The following is a 23818-nucleotide window of genomic DNA, read 5'->3' on the forward strand; positions in this document are numbered from 1 at the left end:
ACCCATACTGTAAACCTAAGCCTAACCCCTTACTCAAACTCTAACCCAAACCATAAACCTTACCCTAACCCTTATACTAACCCAGACCCTAAACCTTACCCTAACCTTAAACGTAAACCCTACCCCAAACCCTAAACCTTGCCCTAACCCTTACCCTAACCCAAACACTAAACCTTACCCTAACCCTTACACTAACTCAAACCCTAAACCTTACCCTAACCCTAAATCGTACCGTAAGCCTAAGCCTAACCCTTTACCCTAACCCAAACCCTTACCCAAACCCTAAACCTTACCCTAACTCTAAACCGTACCCTAACCGTAACCCCTAAGCAATAGGACCCCCCTCCCCATTTATGAAGCTACTTATTTGTATTATTTATATTCCTCTTTTTCTTCCTTAAAATATACCCAAATTCACTAATTGTTGGGATTCAACCTCACACTACCCAAGTCTCAAATCCTCAACGAGGAGCAGTTAGTTAGCTTTAGAGTAGTCTAAGGGTTTCCCTTCCTCTGAGTCTCCAGAATACAGTTGGAGATGTATCTTCTTCTTCTCTCTTCTTGCTCTCATGGTTGTTTAAAATGGATACTTTTCTACTGCAGGCCTTTTTTGAATCGGACTTCTGTCTTCTTACACTTTTGTATGGAGAGTATGTGCTATGTGCTTTGAGATCTTTTGCTACTTCTTAAAATACTTGTGCTGTTTTCTCCTTTAAATTTGGCCCCACCAGCACTGCCGTATAATGCAGTTTGAGACTACATTATATACTTAGTGTAGACTCATGTGTTTTACAGAGAGCAAATTCTCTGTAACTCCACAATTCCTACAAATAGCTCAACGTTTCTTCATAAAGGTGTTGAAAACATACAAAGGGACAGTGGTGAGATTACTGTTTCATCCAATATCTCCAAAATGGCTAGATTTGCAGTCAAATTCCATGGTGTATGCCCATGCCACTGCCCTTGGTATACATACAAAAAATACTAATACTACATTGTATTTATTACCCACCTCTTCTAATGGCTCAAGGCAAGGTACAACATGGTTAAAACAGTCAAATACAACACAATTAAAATGCATATATCAAAATATGCACCACAAAGACTGACACCAATAATATATTTTTAATTACATCAACGGCATTAATCACATTCTTCATAACAATTTTTGTGTTTTCCTCATCCCAACTACTATTTGTAGGCTGATATAGCAACACCAGACCGCACAATATCAGATCCTAAGGAGGATTGTGAGGGACACATAAAAAGGTCTGGTACATTTAACTGCTCAATAATTAAACTTTATGTGAAGGTGCTCTTGTACAGGAATGACTGCAGGTGCATCATATAAAGAAGAGCAGTAAGATCTAGAAAAGTGTCAAGTTATCTAATATGAGAAATTGCCATTTTTACCTTCAATGTGCCAAGGATCCTTTGCAGCCCTTGGCTACATTTTACATGATTTTTTACTGGATGTTCATTAAAGGCCAGAGCCATTGGCTTTTAAACCAGCCCAAATCCCTGGAGCAACACTATATAGCACAGCTCTGGGATATTGTTCATAAAGTATCATGGCCTTTCTTTCTTGGAAGGAAAGCCAAAACAAGGGATACTACACACTAAAATTTGTCTCAAGGGCAAGACAACAAAGAAGTAAGAACAGTGAAACACCTGTCCAGCCTTCTTTTTAATCCCTTTCATTGGAGGCATGCCTATAATGGGCACAATTACCAACCATCTTTTAACTTGTCTTGGTATTGTTTAGAGCAACATGTTTAAGAGAGAATATGAAATATTATGAGAAGTGACTTATCTTTCTAACTGTGTCTGTATTCTAGGCTGTTGGGGTGGTTTTCTAAATAATCTTTTGAATGGTATATCAATAAAAATGGCCTAATGGATAGGGAGATTCTGAAATTTGTAGCAAAAGAGAAAAAAAATGATATTTTCAAAACAACAATATATCAAACAAATTCTTTCACATTGCAGTTATGGCCAGGATTTCCTCATCCAGGAACTATAACAGCTCATTCTTGTTCCTCCCCGGCTCTTCTCAAATATTATACAGCTTGGCTGTTTCTCCAGCCAACTCTATTTCTCATCTATTAATCTAAAACGTATAAGCTGATGACTTTCAAAGTAGTTTGATAAATTCTAAACTGAGTCATTGCAGAAAGACTTTGGACTTTCTTCAATTAGTTTTCTATCACATTTTTTGTTTCTTTATTCCTTATGTTAGAGTGACATCTCGTGGTAACACCTGGATTGCAGCAACAACAAAGTCTTCTTCTACTTTTGATGCCATTATTTGTTTTTGAAAGGGTCATTGATATTGACTGGGGCCTCTATAGGTGCCCATTTTCTAGTTACTGATTCACTCATATGAAGCAGACAGGATGTTCCCAATGCGTGCATTATAAAATGCCAACAGATTGAGTTCTGGACATGGGGCACATCTGCATTAACTAAGTCAGTTTGAAATCAGTATTAAAGAATGTGGTTATGTTCAGCAGATAATTCAGTTGTAATCCCTGAAACCAGATAAGGCCTGGAAGATGGTTAAAAAGTTCCAAGGTCCATGGCATTTGTGGCTTGACAATGGCGGAAAATGCAGGGTTTTTCTCCAAATTACTTTCTCTGGAATGTGCATGTATGCATTGCTGAGGTGTTTTGGGTGTCTGCACAGTAATTCATATTATGCAGAGCCAATTTCACCGTATGAGTGGTGTATAATACAATGCACTAATGCACATAGTTTCATTTTTGGACTTTCCCCCAACTTTGTTTGTGTTGGATTATTGGTCTTAAACTGCACTGCAATTTCATGTTGTGCATAGTCTAATCATCACATTTTTGAGATAGCTTACTGCTGCATTAAATGGTCAGTATAGATGGGACCTAGGAGACCAGAGTTCAGACATGTCATAGAAATGTATTGGGTGACCTTCGGCAAGTGACACTTAGCCATATAGAAAGGCAATCCTTCTCTGAAGGAATCTTGCAAAGTAAACTGGATTATAACATCATGGTAAAATGAAGTTAACTAGAAGACATATTATGTCATGTTAGGGAAACCCAAATATAGATGAGTGCCTCATCCAAAGTGCTAAGGGGATTGTATCATGAGGAACAAAGTGAAATATTGACAGCATTTCCTTTCTTTCTTTGCTGTTCTGATGTGTGTGTGTTGCCTGTATTTTATAACCACTATTTAGCTAAGCTTCAGATAAATTTCCATGTTCTATGCCAGGACCATTCACAGGCCAAAGCATCATTGTTGCACATAATCATTGCCCAGAACTTATAATAATGAACATAATGTTGAGACTGTAGAAAACTTTCTGGCATATTTCTTTTCCATCCCTACACTATGCATGGAAAGCACCTTTGATGTCTTTGTTTTTCCCAAAGTTAGGCTTATGAACCAGATACTCAGAGTCATAAGTTCTCCTGTTTCTGAGTGGTGTTAATTATTTATTATCTTGATTCTGGTGGGGGTTTTTTAATACTGGTAACCAGATTTTGTTCATTTTCATGGTTTCCTTCTCTCTGTTGAAATTGTCTATGTGCTTGTGGATTTCAGTGGCTTCTCTGTGTAGTCTGACATGATTGGCAGAGTGGCCCAGAATTTTTGTGTTCTCAAATAATATTCTATGTCCAGGTTGGTTCATCAAGTGCTCTGCTCTAGCTGACTTCTCTGGTTGAATTACCACTTCATCACATTGAAGCAGGGAAGTGTTTGTTATAGTAGTGCTCACTCATACTCCATTTAGAATTGAAATGAATGATTTTCCTACCATCATCACATTGTTAAATTTATCTTTGTGACTCAGTTGTACTCAGGATTTTTCATTTGATTTGCCATCACACTGTCATCTCTAGGTACTATTCTCAATCTGTTCCCCTGTGTTCTTTGTTGAAGAAAAAAAGTCCTTTCTTTGAAATGTCAGCTGTTGCATGTCCCTGGGCTTTCAGTCTAGCCAATCTCTCTCAGCTGCACTACTTGGAAGCAAGCAAGGATGATGCAGCCATCCTTCTCACCCTTTATCTCGGCTTTCCCGTGCAACACAAGGCACAGACATATCACAGAAAGGAGGGAAGGAAAGGAAAAGAAAGGACCCAGAAAGGCTATTTAAAAAAAAAAAAGACATTGTTTTGGCAAAAGTAAAAGCTCTGTGAGCAAAACATAATGGCGGAACTTTCCCTAACAAGGGTATGTTGGCTCCTTCCACAATTTTCCCTCCCACAAATTGGGGAAACATTTCATTCTAAACTTGAGAGCAACGATTGATGTACTGATGTATATTGATGTACTGATGTATTGTTATGTAATTTAGTTGCTCTAGTTACTGTTTTTAAATGCTAATGCTAAGGTTGTGCACTTTGTATATTGACCTGGTTGTAAACCGCACTGAATCGCCTACAGGCTGAGAGAGTGCGGTATACAAATAAAGTAAATAAATAAATAAAACGAATGCCATCATATTACAGAATTGACCATTTTGCCCATCTACATACAGATCATTGTCAAAAGTCCACTTCCCAAGCAGCTCCTGTAACGTATGAAAAGAAAGCTGTTCCCAACATTTTAGACACGTTAAGAATGCTCTACCCTACATTTGAACCCAACCTAATGTGATAAATACAGTAGGTTACCATTTCTAAAGTGTTTGACTCAGTGGCATTTAATCAATGTGATAAAGTTTCTAGTCTGCAGTGCCTTTCATGTTCTTTGATTTATGTCTGGGTGCTGCGTTTGGTGGTCCCTATTGTAGACTTGTCCACAACTGCACAGCATATGGTAAACTTCCACAGTGGTTAGAGAATCCCTCTTATCCTTTACTGAATGTACATTTGTTGATTTTTAGTGGGTCTGTAGATTGTTTGTAGGTTGTATTTCTTCATCAGCTTCCCTGTGTGGTCAGTGGTTCCCTTGATGTATGATAAGAACAATATGTTATATGCAATAGTTTCACCCCTAACATTAATCTATATTTCTTTTTCCCTTGGAAAGCTTACTAGCATCTGTAACCACCAAAAGAATGTTTGTCCATTACTTTAAAAGTTGGCAAAGTGATGCATTTAATTTTTAGGAAAGATAAATTGTGGCATATGTACTATCTCATTAATGTTATTATTCTCAGAAGTGCTCAAGTTGTGGCCAAGAGATAAGATAGTTGCCAGAATACATATATCACATTTCTTAAAGAACAGTACATTTTCTAAAAACGTTTAACTTCTGCGTAATTATAATGATATATTGTAGCATTGAATTCTTTTCGGGATCTAGATTACAGTGGTGGCTGAACTTCAGGGGCTAAGGATTAGAACATAAACTTTTTTTTACATTGAAATATCTTATTTTGCCTTTGCATATGTTCATTTGGAAAATTGGAAATGGCAGCCCTAATTCAGCACTAATTGAGTTTCTAGTTTTAGTTAAGAAATCAAATGGCTGAGCCTGAATGAGCAAATGCTGAGCCTGAATGAGCAAACATATATTTCTATTTGTTCCAAGTTCAGGTTCTTCAAACCTCACATTCTTTCAATCCAGCATATGAAGAAATTAGTAAATTTGGAAAGTGCTTACAAAAAAGACCAAATTAAAATACATTTCTCATACATGTAAGCTAAATGTTTCTGAATATTGAACATCCAAGTATTTTATTCTGACATGGTAAGTTTGGGTACCCAGGATGGCGGCCCCTCTAGATTAAGGATGGTGTTGTTGAATGCCAGATCTGTCAGTGGTAAAACAGCCATCATTCAAGATTTAATTCTGGATAAACGGGCAGATCTGGCATGAATGAGACTGGCTGGATGAGGCTGGAGGTATAAATCTGACCCAGCTTTGTCCACCAGGATTCTCCGTGCAGCACCAACCGAGATCTGGTGGGTGGGAAAGCAGAGTTGCAGTGGTCTATAGGGATTCCATCTCCCTGACCAGGTGCCCCATCCCACAGTCTTTGAATGTGTCCACTTGAGGGTAGGTGACCGGGACAGAATAGGGATTCTCCTAGTGTACCATCCACCCCACTGCACTAGAGTCTCCCTACCTGAGCTAGCTGGGGTGGTTTCGAGCCTGGTGTTGGAGTCCCAACGGCTCATTGCGCTGGGGGACTTCAACATCCATGCCAAATCCATTGTATCAGGAGTGGCTCAGGACTTCATGCCTTCCATAGTGACCATGGTTTTGTGTCAGGGATGGGAGGAAGGTGGCGGTGTGGAGGAGCTGACCACTGCTCCACTGCCATGGACCGATCACCACCTGATCAGGTTTAGACTTGCTGCACCCCCCCCCAATCTCCGCAGGGGTGGAGGACCCATTAAGATGGTTCACCCCAGGAGACTTATGGATCTGGAGGGATTCCTGATGGCTCTTGAGCAATTTCCCGCCACCTCGGTTGGTAATACAGTTAGGGTACATGCTCTGGTCACTCTCTGGAATGGGGAGATGCCCAGGGCAATACACACAATTGCTCCAGAACATCCCCTCTCAAGTAGCCGAGCTAATCCAGCTCCTTGGTTCAACGAAGAACTGGCAGCAATGAAGCGAAGGAAGAGGAGACTAGAGGATGTGTGACGTTCAAGCGGGCCAAATCGAACACATCTAGCTGCCCCGTTAAGGGCATATGACGCGGCAAGAAAAGCTGCTCAGAAATCCTTTCTGGCAGCCAACATTGCATCCGCAAGGAACCGTCCAGCAGAGCTGTTCCGAGTTGTCAGAGGCCTATTAAGTCCTGCCTCTCAGGACGGGAGCCCTGACAACTCGGCAGCTCACTGTGAAGCATTTGCTCGGTTCTTTGGTTACATCCCATATAGACTACTGCAACGCTCTCTATGTGGGTTTGTCTTTGAAGACTGTTTGGAAGCTTCAAATGGTCCAATGGGCGGCAGCCAGTTTGCTAACAGGAACAGCGCTCAGGGAGCACATAACTCCTCTGCTGCGCCAGCTCCACTGGCTGCCAGTCTGCTACTGAGCACAATTCAAAGTGCTGGCTTTAGCCTATAAAACCCTAAACGGTTCTAGCTCCGTTTATCTGTCCGAAAGTATCTCTCCGTATGAACCATCCAGGAATTTAAGATCTTCTGGAGAGGCTCTGCTCTGTCCTGCCTTCTTCACAGGTTTGGTTGGCGGGGATGAGAGATAGGGCCTTCTCAGTGGTGACCCCTCGGTTATGGAATGCCCTCCCCAGGGACATTAGATCGGCCCCCACTCTCTTAACATTTCGTAAAAAAGTCAATTATTTGACCTCGTAATGGCTGGACAATTGTGATCGCATAATGATTCTGGAAATGAGATGCAGAGAATTTATGTTTTATGTTTTATTGATTTTATTGTTCATGGAATTTGCTTTTAACTGTTTATATTATTGTGGCATCAAATTGTGCCATTTTGTAAACTGCCCTGAGTTGCCCTCGGGCTGAGAAGGGTGGTATAGAAATATAGTAAATAAATAAATGAATATTAGTCTACAAATCTTCATAATGACAGAATTTTGAATGCCCTCTTGGTCAACATTTTTTGTTGAAGGGCTGATGGTGAAATATGCTTCTAAGGGTGCTTCCAGACAGCATCAAAGAACGGGTTAGGTAGGGCCATTGGAAATTCATTTGCACAGTGGAATAATGTGGAATGGTTGTGTTAATTTATGAGATCATGTTTTTAAGTTGTCTATATTTTAATGACTATTCTGTATATTTTATGTTTACTTGTGGACCCCCCCCCCCCCGCCCGAGTCCCCTCGGGGAGACAGAGTTTTATATAAATAAAGTTGTTTATTATTATTATTATTATTATTATTATTATTATTATTATTATTATTATTCCGAATGGTACACCTTATACTTTATTGGCTTTGTCCCATGTGGTAACTCAATTGTTTTTATCAGGGAACCATCTAAGAGTCATTAGGAGACATTACCAAATGGTAATAACCAGAAGTCACATTCACATCCATCCTTTTTACACGCACATCCTTTTTAGGCGCACACTCTGCACTCATCATTTTAAGTGTATGAAGCATTTTTTAAAACTCCCCATGGGATAGCATTACAGTCAGGCATAATCAAATCAAACCGTGGCCCTCCAGCTGTTTGGGCCCCCAACTCCTAGAAGGCCTAGCCAGTTTATTCAATAGTCAGGAATTCTAGGACTTAGAGGCTCAAACAGCTGGAAGGTCACAATTTGAGGATGGCTGATGACAGTCATATTTTGCTCCACCCAGAGATGTTTCCTTCACTCCAGGTTGCAGCTGCCAAGTTAGAAACAGGTAAAATACAGGCAAAGGGACAAAGCAAAAGAAGCGATTCCAGGAATTAAAGAGATTTCCACAAAAGTATAGCAGATAGCACAAACCTTTCAATAAATGCAGATCTCAGCAGAAAGAGGCAGAGAAGTCTCCAGAAAATTCCCCAGCAAGAAAAGTAGAGTCCCTAGCAAAAGCAGACAAAACTTCACAGAGTCCTCTTCATCCAGAACCCACTTCCCTGCACATCTCATAGTCTCATTGGATTGGTCCGGAGTAGGAGTTTTAGCATTTTCCGTTTTTACTTTGAGAAGCAGCTTGTATTAAACACAATCCACCCTGTTAGTCTTCTGTTATTCCCCTTTCTGTCTTCTAAGTGATGAAAAAAATTGTTTTAAAATGCATTTATTCTTAGCTTGATTTCTTTTCTTTTTTGAAGTTCACTTTGAGTTAATTGTCTGTTTTTAAAACCTTTAGCATACAAGACTCTGCGGAGAGTACCTGGGAGAGCTTTATTCCCAAACTAGTAAATTTAAACATTGCTCTTATCAGGTTCATTATCTTAGATTGCTCTTTTAAGAGTTGAAATAAGCTCCAAAGCAAACATTTCATTTTTGAAAAACAAATTTCAGCAAATTTCTTGTGTTAAGTGATTTCTAGGCTACTTTGAATTAAAGAACTAATTTAGATGACAATACCTGTCTGTTAAGGTGTCATCATTACACACATGTGAGAAATGAAACAAAATATGAGTTATTACAATTTGTTGCACTAGCATAGAAATGCTTAGATAAGACAAGATAAGATAAAAGAAGTTAAGATAGCGGTGTTTTGAGCCCTGACATAGACCAAAAACATTCTTAAAAATAATATATCACAAAAAAAGAAGCTATAATAGATACTACATCTGCAAGAAATTACCTATCGTCGTGTATTTCTAATCTATAATCAATTACATATGGATTTTAAAAGTGGTCGCTTTTGACTGTTTCCAGTACAAGTCTGATCTTTGACTACACCCATTTCCCATATCTTTCAGCTACTTTTGCAGAGTATCCCGCTGTCCTGTAACACCTTCATCTTTGAGAAATTATATCCTTTTTTGGAGTCATGTTGTTGAAAAAGAGTTGTCAGTATTTCTCCAGTGGTACTTGCAAGTTAACGTAATGTCTCTGTGTTTTCATCTTCGGTGAAACATTCTTCTTTGAACCACTTACAGCACATACTTTTCCTCTTATATGCTCTCCATTCCTGAGAGATATAGCTTTCTCCGCATGGACGTTTGCTTTCAAGCTGGAGCCCTGTGAGCTGTGGAAGTAATTGTGCATTCCCTTTGTTTGAGGCAAACAGTGAGAATAAAACTTAAGAGCCCATGAATTCTCTGCCAGTTCCTGTGTTTGACAGTCAGCAAGGAAGTTGCTCCCAGCTGAGCATGGAGCTTCAGGAAAGCTGCAGGGAGAATAGCTAGACTCCTTGCCAGCTTTCTAATTACCAGCTGGGATTCCTAAGAAGGATTCAAGAGGCACACGTATACAAACTACTAACTACTAGTGACCAAAATATCCAGATTCATTTTGCACTCACTTTCAGAGTGTGCTTTTCATTGTAAGTGCCATTAGTCAGAAACAACAATGGGAAAATATTTCCTAAAGCACTATATCTCCTATGAAAAAGAGCCACGGTTTCAGACAATGAATGAATAGGACCAACAGCCTGCTAAAAAGTTTAAAACTGATACTTGTGGCTGTAAAAGAAATTTTCCTCTCCTTCCTTTCTTATACAGTTTTTAGCACAAAAAAAAAAAAAGGGGGGGGGGATACATTGTGAACTGATATGAAATTATTTTTGTTTGCATGCCAAAGGCAGTTTGTCGTTTGACCAAAGTCTTTTACCTTTGAAAGAGGCACGATTTTGCCAAAATAATGTGCTTGACTCACTATCAGGTTGTTTTTTTTCAGGTGATTCCTCTGCTACCATTAAAAATTAACCATTAATGCAACCTTGCTGCAGGAGGGCTCATGCAAGAGAGCTTATTAAAATGGCAGCTGCCATTTTGCTTTACACAAGTGACAAAATTATGTTGGGGTTTATTCGAAAGCAAGCCCAGAATGCATGCAGTCCTGTCCAGACTTCCCAGCCCTTTGTGCATCCACAATGAGTAAATAAGCCAAGTAAATGGGAAAATCAAAGTTTACTCTTAAGTAAGAGTCAAATAAGCAGCTTCAAAAACACAAAGTATCCAGCTTTGAAATAGCTCAGTCCGTCTGCAGAAAATAAAACTCACATAAAGTCCTTAGCATTAAATGCATGCATCTTCTTCCTTCAAATGGTGCAAGGATACAAGCACAAGAGGCTCTCAGCCTGGAACTTACTCCTTGTAAGTTCTGAAGCAAGTGTTTCAGTAAGTCCCAAAATCCATTACAAAACACTCTCCAAGTTATACCCCATTCAGGGAGTGGTTCAAGCTTGTTAACCTTGATTGCTTCAACCACCCAGGTGTTTTTCCCCTAACACACACAGGAGATGATCTTTACAGAAACTTAGTCATATATATGCATATACCGTAATAAATAATAGGTGCACTGCATTTTCCAGACTCACCTTCATTGCTGCGGAACACCACACATAAGCTGAGTAGGGAAGTGGAAAGGGTTGCCTTTGATTGACTTGGCCAATAGAGGAGTGATGGAGTATGAGCTTCTTGTCCCTGCCTCATCAATAATAATAAAACTTTTTTTTGCATACTGTCCTATCTCTCCAAGAGGACTCAGGGCGGTTTCCAACATAGGGCAAAACATTCAATTGCCCAATGAGACAAAAACTAGACAAAATAAACATTATAAAACATAAAGATAAATCCTATAAAAACAATCATAAACATTTAAAAAACAGTTTTCAGTCTTACTCCATCAGTCAGGAATTCATGCCACTATCTCCAAAATGGATCCCTATTATCAAAAGCTTGTCAAAGTATACATGAATATATATATGGGAGACACAGGTGTCTAATTATTTAGGTCAGTTTGTCATATTTAATAACTTTTAGGAATGACACACTCTCTTTTCTCCCTCAATGACTTCAGCATCTGCAGCCTTCTGCTGTGGAATAGGGCCATCTCAATACCTAGCTTACTGGACTCAGAGAGATCATTATTATCAGGAACTGGAGATGCCTGGCAATCTGTCTCCCCCTCTCTGTCTGAATCATGGGAATTTAAAGGATGGGTGCTGACAGTAGCTTCTTAATGAGCTGGGTTGGAAAAGTCAGTTCCCACCAACAGAAGTATAGGTGGGGAAACCTATTATACTTTGCCATCGCTGTTCTTTCACTTTGTGTTCAGCACTTTAGAAGTGCAGTGCAATGAAAATGTGCTTCAAATAAAGTTTTGATTTGAGTACTCTAGACATGATCAATAGGTCTATCTATTGAAACCTGCTCAGAAACTGAAGACAAACCTTATTCAAAGCCCTTGTCACATTTAGGTATAGTTGTTGTATTTGGTAAGGATGACAAGATCTAGTGGACATATCTCTCAGGATTTCACAGTGCAAAGAAAGATCATAACACAGAACAGGTGCTAAGAAACTTTGAACTACTCACCAGAGAAACCATTTTTCACTCTAATTCATGAAAGAATTTAACAGTCATGGGTCAATTTTAACTATTTTAATAGTTCCATGTTTAATTCAGTTTTAATGTTTTTATGTTGTAGGTTTTAAATTGTAAATCATATTGGAAAATAAAATTATAGTGTCAGTAGTAAACCGAATACCCTTTCAAACATGTGGAGTGCATTGAGCAGCTTTGAAAATCACTTTAAGGGACATATCAAATAGCTAATATTAGGTTTAGAGGTCAGTTCCAACTAAATGAGAATTACAAGGCCTAAAGGTATGGTACAAATCTGATATAAAAACATCATAGTCTCTGAAAGGAGATTATATGTTGCTCATATAGGCACTACTGATGGGCTCCTCTTCCATCATTAAGATGTAATTAAACTAATCACAATATTAAATCAATTTAAAGCATACCCTTAAACATTCTTCAGGCTAAAAAGCAGTTAAACACAAATCAATAAAATTAACACAGCCATCTCTAGAGTCTTCATCTGCAGCCCTAGCAATAATTAATGGGACTGTGAGTGGGCAGTAACAGTATGCAAACACATATTTGGGGATAACAGGCTACAACGCTATTGGTTTCAGCTGGAAAAGATAAGGTTAGAATGGCACTAAAATTAACACACACACACCAAGTACCCAAGTGCATAATTGATAAGGGAAGGGAGTAATGATGACAACAGAAGCAGGATCTATATCAACACAGGCCAATATGTGATTCCCATTTCCCATGGAAGGTGGGAAGTCCCATCCTCCTCCATAGTTGGGTGCATTCTTGATCAACTGTATCCCTAAGTGTTCCCAAATTGAGGCTGACTGGTATACAACAGCCTGATTACTGAATGGAATATCTCATGGACATCATATAATAAACTTAAATGAATAATACTGGAATTTTGCTTCTGAATTCAAAAAGCTTGTGATTGCATTTAAAGCTCTAAACTGCTTGGGGCCTTGATGTGATCTCTTGCTCTTTCTAATATTTGTCTTTCTCATATTTTATGAGCTACAACCAGTTTTGCCACCCTTCTTCTAATAACTTTCCTGGCCAAGGGGCATCTCATCCGCTCACTGTTTCGTGTTATGAATGTTTTTACTGCAATTTTATATTGGTTGTAGTATTCTTATAGTTTATGTTTTGTGTAATTGATTATGTTGTTTATGTTTGGATTTTGTTTATTGTATTGCGTTGTTGGGCTTGGCTTCATGTAAGCCGCCCGAGTCCCCGTTGGGGAGATGGTGGCAGGGTATAAATAAAGTTTATTATTATTATATTATTATTTATACCACATTCCTATAGGATCAGATGTCACTGTGTTCAAGTTATCATCTCCCTAGATGACAGTTAAAATATCATCTTCCTAGATGACAACTGATATTTACTTTGTGTAATCCTTTAAAATGAAGGTTTTCCTAGATATAACAACGTCAACAAAAAAAATCCATGGGTACAACAACAAAAAAACTGTCAAAGAAACTGCTTCAATAAGAATGTAAATAGATTCTTTGACATGTTTTTTTGTTTTGTTCTTTTTACCTAGCAGTGCATACATATAGAAATCTTTTCAAAAGATTTCTGAATTTGTCAGTACTATATTCATAAACCGAGACAAGTGAAAAGCAAAAACAGTTAGAAAATCCTCTAGGCTACAATCCAGAAAACATTTGTACATATTTAAGTTCCATTAAAATTGATAGGATTTAATGGTCGCTAACGGTGTTGTGACAAATCTTGAAATGACACCTTGTTTAAATCTTCTTCTTAGCCACGTTGTGCCAAACACATTATTGCTCATACTGAATATGCCACAGATTACTGTAACGGTAGCTTAAGCACAGAAAAGGGGCAATCCTATTTCCAAAAGATATGGGTCACACTATAATAATCATGTTTTGTTAAAAGTCTGCGTTTGAATTGAAACATTCAGTGGCTTGCTGTAATTTTTTCAGGCTGTATGGCTATGTTCCAGAAGCATTTTCTCCTGATATTTCACCTGCATCTATGGCAGGCATCTTCAGAGGTTGTGAGATCTGTTAGAAACTAGGAAAATGGGGTTTCTATATAAATAAATTCTATATTTCTATATAAACCCAATTTTCCTAGTATTCAGCAGACCTTACAACCTCTGAAGATGCCTGCCATAGATGTAGGCGAAACGTCAGGAGAGAATGTTTCTGGAACATGGCCATACAGCCGAAAAACCTTACAGAAACCCAGTGATTCCAGCCATGAAAGTCTTTGACAATACATGAAACATTCAGTGTTTGAATTAACTGTTGTGTCAGGTCTCCTCTTCTTTTGCAGGATGTATGAAGTACTAAGAAAGGCATTCTCTATCAAGAATGAAGATATCAACAAGCATTCTTCACATCACTTTCACAGGCAACACCTTTAAAGTATAGTTGTCAGGATCTCAGTGCAAAAAGAGGATGTTGAAGAGAAGGGTTTCCTTCCAGCAGTAGAATCCCAGGTGGATGAACAGTTTGAAACTGTAGTGATTGCTACTGTTGAGCAGGACCAGGACCCTCCAGAAATGGAAGCACCTGAGTCCAGGCAGGATGAGGCTCTTCAGGAGAAAGAGCAAGAGTTAACTCTCCCTGCCTGGCTTCAGTTTAGGGTTGAAGCCATTCATCTGTGAAGGTCCAATCAGCTGGCTCAGAAAAGAATCTCACAACTATAAGGATTTTTCAGGAGCAGGTGGTTTGAAATGGTTCGTTGCTGGAAGTAATTGTTGTGTTGGTGTTACAGCTGGTAATCTTTGGTGACGCTTATGCCTTGAAACTCTGACCATGCTCTTTGGATTTCGTATTTGGACTTTTTGGCAAGACTCTGTGTATTTGACCTTCTGTAATGGATATTGGAATTTGCTTTGTTTGCTCTTTTTCCCTGAGAGACTATAGCTTGAATCTCTAATTGCCTCTGACCATGCTTTGGAAGAAAGGCTGCAGTCTCTGACAATATACAAGTATATATATACTTTCCCAAACACATCCAAACAAACTTCCTATATCTTCTACTTGCAATACAGTATTATTTTTGAACAATATTCAGACAATTGAAGTCTAAAAAATAATGTTAAATATTGAAAAACTGAGAAGTCTGAATAATTTGAAGGTACCAAATCATATTGATACCAAATGAGAGATTCCCCCCTGGGCACACAGAAAACTGGGCGACTTGAAAGGCGCTGAACAGACTGTGCTCTGGCACCACGAGATTCAGAGCCAATCTTAAGAAATGGGGCTACATTCGACATGCTAGTGTGGAGAAGAGCAAACTACAGACTACCTGCTGCAATGCAACCTGAGCCCTGCTACATGCACAATGGGGGACCTCCTTGCGGCAACACCAGAGGTACTCCAAGTGGCCAGATACTGGTCAAAGGACATTTGATCAACTACCAAGCTTGCAAATTCTGTGTTTTGTCTGTCTGTCTGTTTGTTTTTGTTAAAAATGTAATACAAAGTCTGGTTGCCAATGACAGGATAAATAAAATAACCAAATCATATATAATCTTGGAAGTTAAACAGGGTCAGCCATGGTTAATACTTGAATGGTGAACTATCAAGGAATACTAGGTGTTATACGCTATATGTCAGAGGAAACTACCAACAAGTCAGCTCTCAGAATTCCCTGTTTAACAAACTCCAATAAAATTAGAGGGCCCCCATAGGTTTTCAGGCAACTTGAAAGGACACAAACACGAACACAAAATAGAAAACTTAAACTTAAAAAAAGAAAGCTCGGCAAATCAGATAATGCCCATAATTTTTATCACATAAGAACCACTTCTCTATCAGTGCATCTGATCACAAATCAACCCATACTTTTACCTGGTTTCTTTCCAGAAGGGTGTTTCACTGGATGTGTAGATGTTGAAATCTAAATAATAGATTATATTTCAACTTGTAAGCTTACTTTTTATCTGAGTATTTTTTTCTTATTGTTAAAAGATTTTTGTTAGCAATACAACCAAAGTTCAAAGTCTTCTGCAAAAAGTTTTTGCATTCTTACTATTTTCATTTCCAATCCCATTGGCCATTTTTAATTACAAATCAGATAATATGTGATTGGACTACAAGTTGTAGAATTCCTCAGATAGCATGGCCAGTCCATAGTATTTGTTCTGCATTGTGTTGGACTTTACTTTTAACTATTATTTTCCTAAACATGAAAAGATGTTAGAATGAACTTTAAAGCAGCTTTGTTCAGTTTCTTAGATCTCTAGCCTAGTTAGATACAAAGGGATCTCTTTCAACTTTCTCTTGAAGAAATGAGGTCACTGGGGCAGTTTCCACTATGATTTCATCCTTGCAGCACATGGAATTTGCTACAGTATTGGGCACAGGGGTGTCATGAAATTGCTGGAAGATCATCTTGTATTATGTCAGATAGGGATATATATGTAAGTTCATTTTTTCATTGCAACAGGAGACACATTTGGGAATGTGTCAATGGGCGAGGCCCATAATTTGTCATTCCTTTGCAAGCAGAATAATGAGGCAATGTACCAATACATAGCACATGCCTAGAAATACATAGATTACATTATTATGCTACTTACATAGAAAACATTAAAATATATCACACTGTTTATATTAAAAATAAGACAGTTCCTGCCTACAGGTTTACAACTACATTTTAAATTTTGAATACATTATGCAAATGGGAAAATAGATAAGGAAGGAAGATGAAAATAAGTCAACTTAAACACCCATACCATATAATGATCGGTCAAATGAGAACATAGGGGATGCAGATTGATAATGGAGCTGGTTATAGGGAATTCACAACTCCTTTGTTGAAACACCTGTTCTGACTGCCAATCCATTTTCTGAAACAATTCAAAGTGCCAGTTATAACTTAAAACACCGTGTACAACTTATAATATTTAGCTTTTGGAGGATAATCTATTTTCATATGAGCCTGTCCAAATTATGGCAACTTCATGGAAGGTTCATGTTTTAATACTGCCACCTTCATGAGTACATTTGATGGAACCACAGGAGAAAGTTGCTCCTACACTCTAGAACTCCCTTTCTTGAGGGACTAAACTAGCTCCTTCCTCAGTGTCTTTCAGTCTATCAAGTGAGGACTTTCCTATTGCATCAGGGTTCTGGAGACCTTTTTTCATGTCAGGAGCAACGAGAAACTGCAAGTCACTTTTGGTGTGAGAGAATTGGCTGTCTGCAAGGACATTGCCCAGGGGACACCCAGATGTTTTGATGTTTTACCATCCTTGTGGGAGGCTTCTCTTATTCCCTACATGGGGAGCTGGAGCTGACAGAGGAAGCTCATGCATGCTCTCCCCAGATTCAAACCTTCAACCTGTCAGTCTTCAGTCCTGCCGGCACAAGGGTTTAACCCATTGCACCACCAGGAGGCTCCTGGAGATTGATTGGTTTATATGACAGTTTTTCTTTTTAATGCTGTAATGTTTTGAATTGTGCTTTTAAATAGCAGTACTGTCCTCTTACCTTGAGACTCAACATCTAGTTTCACATCCCATGCTGCAAATAAGTAAAGGGATAAATAAATATTCTCCCTAGAACTGTTTGTAGGCCTCTCTAGGTTCTCCAGTGCTATTCTATTGTATCCCATATAAAAAACTTTTAGAGTTCACAATTTTAGAGCTTCAGGTATCCCACAGTATTTTGGAATGTGGCTTCTGTGGATACATGGATTGTACTCTAAAGTTTTATATGATTTTAATTCCATAGATAGTTGCTGGAAGAAACATTAACAACCTTAGATATGCAGATAACACCACTTTGATGGCCGAAAGCGAGGAGTTGCTGAGGAGCCTTCTAATCAAGGTGAAAGAAGAAAGCACAAAAGCTGGGTTTCAGCTAAACATAAAAAAACCAAGATTATGGCAACAAGAATTATTGACAACTGGGAAATAGAGGGAGAAAATGTGGAGGCAGTGACAGACTTTGTATTTCTAGGTGCAAAGATTACTGCAGATACAGAATGCAGCCAGGAAATCAGGAGATGCTTACTTCTTGGGAGGAAAGCAATGTCCAATCTTGATAAAATAGTGAAGAGTAGAGACATCACACTGGCAACAAAGATCCGCATAGTTAAAGCAATTGTATTCCCCATAGTCATCTACAAATGTGAGAGCTGGACCATAGGGAAGGCTGAGTGAAGGAAGATAGATGCTTTTGAGCTGTGGTGCTGAAGGAAAGTTCTGAGAGTGCCTTGGACTGCGAGAAGATCCAACCAGTCCATACTTCAGGAAATAAAGCCCGACTGCTCATTGGAGGGAAGGATAGTAGAGGCCAAGATGAAGTATTTTGGCCACATCATGAGAAGAAAGGAAAGCTTAGAGAAGACAATTATGCTGGGGAAAATGTAGGAAAAAGGAAGAGGGGTCAACCAAGGGCAAGATGGATGGATGGATGGCATCCTTGAAGTGACTGGATTGACCTTGAAGGAGCTGGGGGTGGTGACGACCGACAGGGAGCTCTGGTGTGGGCTGGTCCATGAGGTCACAAAGAGTCGGAAACTACTGAACAAATGAACAACAAAAAGATAGTTTTTTAAAAAACTTTTATATATTTTAGCTATGTGTGGCTTTTCTTTTATCTCTTGTAAACCATCTTGAGTCCTAAATGAAATGATTGACTGATAGCAGATAAGTCAAATAGTAGCTACTCCGTGAAGATTGGTAATGAAGTTGGCTTTTCTGTCCCATCTGGTGTCTCACACATTTCCTACATCTGGTTTAATGTTACATGAATGAGATCAGATGAGCCTTGGCCATGTGTCTTTTTCACTCCATGTTTCTCCTTTTTAGGCAAGAGGAGGAGATTCACTGCTTTCCGTTTCATAAGCTACATCTGAATTTAAGGAATTGTAGTTTTAACTGTCACTCAATTTTGTGAAGTTACCAGTGTTTTCCCTATTTAGATGTTTAAGGAAACTAGTTTATTCCAAATTCAAGGTGATGGTTTTTAATTACCATGTGTGAAGGAAGAGGAGAGGGAGTATCCAGTTTTCTACTTTGCGTGGGAGGATACCATATGATTGTAATTACTGAGCTATTACAAAATAATCCCACAATTAATCTTTAAAGCCAAAAAGCTTCCCTTAAATTGTATGAGCTTTTTTTTTTACATGTTGGAAGTGACTTGAGAAACTGCAAGTCGCTTCTTGTGTGAGAGAACTGGCCATCTGCAAGGACGTTGCCCAGAGAATGCCCAAATATTTTGATGTTTTACCATCCTCGTGGAAGGCTTTTCTCATGTCGCCCAGCATGGGGAGCTGGGGCTGAAAGAGGGAGCTCATCTGCACTGTCCCTGGATTCGAACTCCTGCCGGCACAAGAGTTAAACCCATTGTGCCACTGGTGGCTCCCATTGTATGAAGTAAAGGAATTAATAACACAAGCAAGATGATTTGCAAAACTACACATCATAAAAGATATCTGTGTGATGATTCAATTTGTGCTTGAATTAGACAAAAAATATATGAAAAGAAGCCTATAGTTTAAAGTATCCCGAAACTAACATTGTATTTGAGCTGATGCTGCAGTAAAGTAAAAATGTATGATTGCTATTGGACCATGATACTACCTTTAGCATACCATGTTTTAATCTATCACTTCATTGTTTTGGATATAAGGAAAAATACTTTTAAAAATGAAGAATGGTAACAAATTTACCTCCATTTTAGAAATGCTATCTTCTGCTGTTTTAAGCATGTTTTGACCTAGCTTAATCCTTTAAGGAAAGTGAAATACTTTTTTTCTTGGAATCTTTGATTTTTGATCATGTTTTCATCCTCCATATCTGCCTGGAGCTGGATCTCATCAACAAGGGACATCAGAGTTTTCTTCCTGCTTCCTCTGAATGCTGCCACAGAGGGTCTGCTAATATGAGCTGCCTTGTAAAAATCTCTCTGGCACAAAGCCAGAGATGAAATGTACCAGAACATAAGGAAATCCATCCTGTAGTGAGAGAAGATGAGCAGGCCTGCTGATGTGGTTAAAATATCCATCCATCAAAACATGCAGTTGGAACTATCAACATTATATCCTGTTCATCTAGTTGACTGGTGATTCTTTCTAAAGCAAAGATCTGGTTGTCTTCTCAGGCAATTGGATAGTCACAAGAACAAAGCTTTCCAGTTCTGCAGAATTTTAAGGAAAGTTTTGACAATTGTACATACCTTTTTCCCTTTTTATGGTGTTTTTAATGATACTTGCTTGGAACAAAATCTCCATTGCAAAGAATTTCATATGCATATTGGATAACTCTTTGCATATTGATGCATAATATTTCATTTAACTTCTACTTGTCTTTAAATTATTTTCATAATTGTACAGTATCGTATTACCTTTGTCAATTTGCACAAATCTTGAAAATGTCTTCTGTGTTTTAGGCCCATACATCTAAAACATCTATTCAAAACTTATCAAGAATGTGTTGAGAATTGGCACCAGCACTTGCCTGATTTAGTCACTAATTGCTGCTTGTGACATGTGTTTACAGAGCACACACCCTCCAATATTTCACAGATCAAGCAACATTACACTGTGGTTGAGATGGCAAAAGTTATTACAGTAATTAGAAAGTACACAGAAGCATTGGCTTGCTTTTGCCAGAGTCTCCTGTACTTTCTGAACTGAATGCACACTTTGCCTATATACAATATTCCCAAAAATTATAGCCATAAATCATTCATCCAGTGTATAAATTGTCTGAATTCATAAAGATAAAGTGTGTTAAAATATAAAACACTTCAGTATAAACCCTGGTAGTGCAGTGGGTTAAACCCTGAGCTGCTGAACTTGCTGATCGAAAGGTCACAGGTTCGAATCCAGGGGGCAGCATGAGCTCCTGCTGTTAGCCCCAGCTTCTGCCAACCTAGCAGTTTGAAAACATGCAAATGTGATCAATAGGTACAGCTCTGGCAAGAAAGGTAATGGCACTCCATGCATTCATGTCGGCCACATGACCTTGGAGGGGTCTGTGGACAATGCCGGCTCTTCAGCATAGAAATGGAGATGAGCACCAACCCCCAGAGTTGGACATGACTGGACTCAATGAAAACCTTTACCTATGAACCAGCTATAGTCATTAGTCACATATGCTTGTATACAGTGAATACCTAATGGTGAAAGATTTGCAGGCAACATTTTTTGTTTCTACTTCATACTTTACAGTACAAGGATGTTTTTATGTACGAATCCACCTTATGTAAATAAGGAAAATAAACACTGACAGAAGAGACCTTACTCCTTAATGATCAGATGTATCCTATGTGAAAAGCAACAGGGATTTAATCATATTTAATCATATTTTCCATATAGGAGAATGATTCAAAGTTTGGGGTGACAAATGTTTTATATTGGCTTAATGGCACTGTATTAAAAAAGAAAAGTGTTGTGGTTTAGGTTTGATAAAGATAAGTCAATTGGAGTCTCTTTTCCATTTAGTATCTGGAGTGGCTTTAATACTGGAATTAAGCCTGTTTGGCCAGCCCCCAGAACTGATGAGAAAAGATGCATGGAACTCTCTTGTTTACACATATCTGTAGGACTGAGAAGGAAGACCAACTCCACAAACTTACAAGGTAAGGGGTGTTCAGTTATGCTCTTTAAAAAAACTGCTGTTGGTTGGAATGAATAAAGGTGCATAACCACGTGGTTCAAATAAGAGGGATTGGAGAATGCTATTGCATTTAACTATAGTTCTTCTCCCTTTCATTTCACCTTTCTCTTGTTAACAACACTTTTGAACAGTATATTACATTCTTTTCAAATTCTAAAAAATATCTAACATGCTAATTTTATTCGCCATTTTTAACTTGCCTGGCAAATAGAGATATATCATTTAATTACATTGTGCTTATACTTCTTTCCCAAAGTATTGATTGCTTCTTTTTTTAAAAAAAAAATTATAACCGTTAAGTAGAAAAATCTAATATATGTCCTTCCTTCAGTGTGAACCACCCTGGGGTTGAGAAGAGCAGTATACAAATACTGCAAATAAATAAAAATAAATAGTATTATTCATATTTTATCTTGTGAGCATCTGGCACCAATGTTAGAGAAGACAGTGCAATTTTTAAACTTAAAATGTATATTTTGTAAGAGATAAAAGTCCTGATGTCTTTTTTGGGGAAAAGGTTACTGTATGTAGGGGCTGTGATCTAAAAATGAAATCATAGGCTGTCATTGTGTTTCATGTTCATTTTAGAAGTTTCCTTCCAAGTTCAAGACAAATTAATAAAAAACGGCAAACCACCTTACTAGGATGGGTGATTGGTTTGTTTTATATTGTTGAAAGGGAATTGATGACAAAGGGGATTTAGTGCAAAGTATCATGGACCTCATTCAACAGCAACTTATATGTAGCATGATAGCAGTGTTGCAAAGTTAAATATGCAAATGTAAAGATTTGAATACACCATACCCACCTTCAAAGAAAAGTCCTGCTCAGTAAGAATGCTGGTCTAAAGACATAGATAGATCTGTTTCTGGCATAAATGAAAAATTGATCAGGACGTTTCTTGTGTAACACTCATGGCCTCTCATATATTTCCGTTTATTCCTAAACAATGTAGCCCACATTGCAGTTGATTCTAGTTTCTTGAGGTAAACCTATCCCTTTCCTAAACTCTAGGCTGATAAATAATTTGTAATTTTTACAGTTAAGATAACACAACATTCCAATAACCCTTTTCACTAAAACAGCATAAAAATTCCTACATTGCTTTTCAACTTTGCTTTCGGGAAGGAAAATCACAATATTTTGAAACAGCTGCAAAGAACACATCTCACATTGTCTCCTCTCAAATGTAGTAAACATATACTATCATCTTGTTCTCCAAGAACAGTACAGTGGTTTTTGAATGAAGAGGAAATCTTTCTGATATGTGAGAAATAAATAAATGTTTAAATGGGAACATCAACTTATGCCAAGACAAATATTGGAAGGCACAGCAGGATCTGGAGCACAGCTGCACTGTCTTTCTAGCGGATTAACATTTCAAAAGGCAGTTTTGGCTCCTTATTCAGAACAAACAACATGGAGAAAGCAATGACAACACCATAGTAAAAAGGATGTCCATTGATTTTTGTCTGGCATAGGGACAATCTGTTGTAAAACTGTGCACAGTTGATATGTGTAGCTGTTACGTGAACAACACTGTGTTCAGCAAAGGCCATCTCTTTTGATGGAGAACTGGGCTTAATTATACTTGTCCAGTATCTTTGGAAATGTGTGGCAGTTACTGTTGTCATGCAACCCTTTTTCAGGAATGATCATTTTCAGCCCTGTGTAAAACCCACAAAGACTGGAAGACAGCTGGAGGTATTGAGCAGGAGGATAAAGGCTGGAATATATGAGGATCAGTGATTCCAAGCATGACATGTCATAGCACTACTGAAGATTTTTGGAATGGAAAATGATTTGCATGAAAGCATAACTGTCCAATTTCATGATTTGCTTTAGATTCAGTATATGGTCCTTGGCAAGTCACTTATCTTCTCTGTTCCAGAATTCTTTTTTTCATTCAGCGGCCAGCCAAATGTCTTTGGATATATTACAAGTAGATTGGTAGAACAATATTTTCCCTTTTCTTGTTGCCCAGATTCTTGTATTCTGAACTTTACTGGCTCTGACCAGGTATTCTCTGTTTAGCTGTTATGGCTGATAGGACATTTCTCCATAGTAAAAAACAAAGTAGTACAAAAATGCCTGGAGTGAAATGAAGGCTGGAAATGAAGGCTGGACGGTGTCCTATTTTGTAGGACACCGTTGAGTGAAGGATCAAACTTCAGGATTGAGGCAGACTTAAAGCAATTTCTAATCAAGACAGGATTCCCTAAGCAAAACTGAAAAAAAAAACCCATGTATTTTGTTTCCTTTACATTTTTTGTGTTCTAAATAGATTTGTTGATTATGATCACATAACTTCAAATTTGTCACATC

This window comes from Anolis sagrei, chromosome 4 (genome assembly GCF_037176765.1).
Source record: "Anolis sagrei isolate rAnoSag1 chromosome 4, rAnoSag1.mat, whole genome shotgun sequence".
NCBI lineage: Eukaryota > Metazoa > Chordata > Lepidosauria > Squamata > Dactyloidae > Anolis > Anolis sagrei.